The following is a 3,507-nucleotide window of genomic DNA, read 5'->3' on the forward strand; positions in this document are numbered from 1 at the left end:
ACGCCTAATCCCACCAAGCCGCGGGGCTGTGTCAGGGACCAGCTGGTGGAGCGCCGGGCCCCAGGGGCACCCTGTCCCGCACGCCCTTCTGGGCTCTCCCCGCGGTGCCGGGACGGTGGCATACGGGAGAAAGGGGGGTCCTCAGATGCGGGGTAGAGCAGGGGCTCCGGCAGATGGAGGGAACCTGGGTGCCCTGCAAATAACGCGGGTGTTTCAACCACTGGCTGGAGCTGCGCGGACACCGCAGCCAATAAACCTGCCCAGAGACCCGCTTCTCGTGTGGTAACAGCGCTGGTTTTGTGTCAGCCCCCGAGTACTTCCAGACGGGTGTTTTTGTGCGTAGAGTTTGAGTTTCCTATACCAGATGACAATGTTAAAGATTTTATCCCCTCCCATCTCTGCACAGCTCCAACTGAACTTCCCGGAGCATCAAAATAAACCCCCTACAGCGGTCAGGATATAGGTCACCTCTCTAAAAGGAAACACAACCCTTCCAAAAATATAAAACATCTTTGACGTAGAAAAAAAAATACTCTTTTGTCTCTGAGCATCCTCTGTCGGTGTAAATAAAACGTGACAGGCGGGGGATAAAATAAGAAGCGGGATGTTTCGAGATCACAGGAGAGGCGAGGTGCCGGCGCAGCGCTGGCAGCCGGGCGGCGGCAGCAGAGCAGGAGGCTCCGGGCAGGTGGAGGCTCTACCGCGCTCCCGGGAAGGAGTCAGGCTGGGGGCTCAGGCAGACCTCCGAGGGAAGGCTGCAAAAGACACGCGCGAGGGATCCGATGCCCTCCACCCGTTCACATCCTAGAGGCTTCTCGGTGGTAAAGGTCGCACAAGTGCCAGCCAGCAGCGCCAGCGCAAAATATGTTAGCGGCAGCCCTTGTAGGGATTCATCGTGTCTCTGCAAGGCTGTAGGAAGAGTCAACCCCCCGTCTCCCGATCCTGCTCTGCATACCCCGTTGACAGCCGCGAATACGGGCAAACACGCTTTGGCCCGAGATCTGAACACACGGCACCTTTTTGACTGGCTTCTCCCCCGCCCAAGTTTACATTCCGATCAAATGAGATTTCTAACTTTACACATTGTCAATAATTTTCATACATGCGCCGACCTTAATTACTTTCCATACCATTTGCAGCAGACAAATAGTTTCAGTGGGGTGAGAGAGCCAGCCGTGCCCCCGGCCCTGGCGGAGGGCTGCGCTTTTCCCCCGCCCCAGGAACTCCCCCTCATCCCGAGCCCTGCGGCCGCCGCCGCTCCCGGCGGGACAGCATCCTCTTCCCGCAGAAACCCGCCTGGACTCACCCGCATCGCGGCGGTGCCCGCAGCCCCGGCCCCGAGCTGGGGAAGGCACTAATCAGGAGCAGCTTTCCCCGCTCTCTCCTTCCCTCCCCGCCGCCTCCCCCTCCGTACCCCCCTCTCCTTTCGTGAGAGGTTTGCATTAATTTTTAAGTAAAGCCCATAAAACATAACGACCCACTCAAAGGTAGGGCAGAGTTACTGAGTGCCGGATTATTACATGATTTACGAACATAGTTTGGAAAAAAGTAATAATCCAAGATCGCACCTCAGCAGCGAGCCTGCCAGGCCCGGGCACGGCTGCTGTGGCCGCGGTCCTGCTACCTCCCGCCTCGGTGACCCTCAGTAGGGCCGGTTCAAGGTGTGGGAGCAGGAAACCGTAAAACCAATTTTAAATTTTTTGTTATTTTGTTGTTGTTGTTGTTGCCTTTTTTTTCGTTTTTCGGGGGGCTGTGGGTTTTCCGGTTGCATCTCCCCACCTCTCCCCCTCCATACACACCTTTTTACACCGATACCTCCAAAGCCCTGTGTCTGCTACGATCCTCCGCCAGATCAAAGGGAAAGGGGGAGCAGTTGTGCCTCTGGGGTCCATGTGTCCCCCCCACTCCCATCACCCTTTCTCTCCCTCCTCCATCCGGGAGGCTTTTATTGATGAGCTGCCTTCGAGTCCCCGCACGAAATGTCCCTGAAGGGTTTAGACAATTCATCAGCCATCACTTTCGGTATCTGCTTCCTCCCTTTCAAATACAATCCTCGCACACCACGCTGGGAGGGGAGGGGAGCCGACTTGAGACCAGAGCAGCTACATAATCAACGTCAAAATGATACCACTGACCTTTCGGAATCATGGAGTCCTGGCCAAAAAACCCTCCTCATTATTTATTTTTCCTTTTTTTTCTTATTTTATTTTAATTTTTTTAACTTTCACTGCCACACCATTTACACCATTATTGCTTACTTTCCCAAATTCATTAAGGCTTTGCAGATTGGCAGATCCAGCTCCTCCACCGCAGCAGAGGAGCAAAAAAACCCGAAAATACAACGTGAGGTTTTAAAACCATGTCCTCGCAAGCTGTCCATCTCCTCCCCGCGGTGTATTCGGGAGAGGAGGGAGGGACCGGGGACCACCGGGATGCCCGATCTACCCCAGGAGGGGACCCCCGGCCCCGCGGCGGCCGCCCGGCCGCTCCGCTGGGTGGCGCTGGGATCCTGGGAATAGGGGCTCGGGCATCCCTCACCTGCCGGGACAGGAGCCCGGGGACCCCGCCACCCCCAGCCCAAGGCTGCCAGCCTCGCCCTCGCTGGGCACCTTCCCACAACAGCTCCTGAGCCTCCCAGTTTTAAAGATACGTCTATATCGATATTTTTCTCCCCCTGCTCAGATGAGTTATGCCACTGCATGGAGAGGAATAGGGGAGACCCCTCCGATTTCAAAGGGCCCCTTGTTTGGCTCTCATGTCATCCCTACCGATAACGCCAGCCATGCCTGCTTCTTGCCACGAAAATAAATTCCCAAGCTGACAGGCGGAGAGGGGCGGCCCCCAGCCGTGTCCCGCTCCTCCTCGTAGGCTGCGTTTAAACATCCCACATCACTCCAGAAGCGAAAGATCTCGCCTCGGATTTGTCCCAGGGCAGAGCAATATCCTCTGCTTATAAAGACCTGCTATGCCTTTTAAACACGGGGCTGACATCACACGTACATTATATGTTCGTCTTTATTAAAACTTTGAGAGAAGTTTTTATAGTTTGGACCGAAGGGAGAGGAAGGCTGAGATTTGTTGGGAGGGATGGTGCTGGTTATGTGGACCTAAATAAACCTCTTGTCCTGGGTCTGGGCAGTGAGCAGGGAGTCTGGGGCTCCCTCTGCCATGGCCAAAGGGGAAACCTGGATGCCAGGCCCTCGGGCAGTGCATGGGCACAGGCTGCTTCTTCCCAGAGGTCTCTCAAGGGCAGCTTGACACCCACTTTGGCTGGAAGGAAGAAACATTTGTGGCTGCTTGGGTGTGAAAAGCCATTTGAATGGCACCAGAGAAGAAGCAGAAAAATGTCCAAGTTGATGCAGTCATGAAGGCATTTTACTATTCCTCTTCTGCAAACCCAGACAGCCTTTAAAGCTGCATGTGACATGGAAAGCAATGGATCTCTTCCAGCACTAGATATAGTTAAATTCCCTTCTCTTCCTTGTCTTCAGTCTTCAGAAAAACAAA

Source organism: Geospiza fortis, unplaced genomic scaffold, assembly GCF_000277835.1.
Source record: "Geospiza fortis unplaced genomic scaffold, GeoFor_1.0 scaffold154, whole genome shotgun sequence".
NCBI lineage: Eukaryota > Metazoa > Chordata > Aves > Passeriformes > Thraupidae > Geospiza > Geospiza fortis.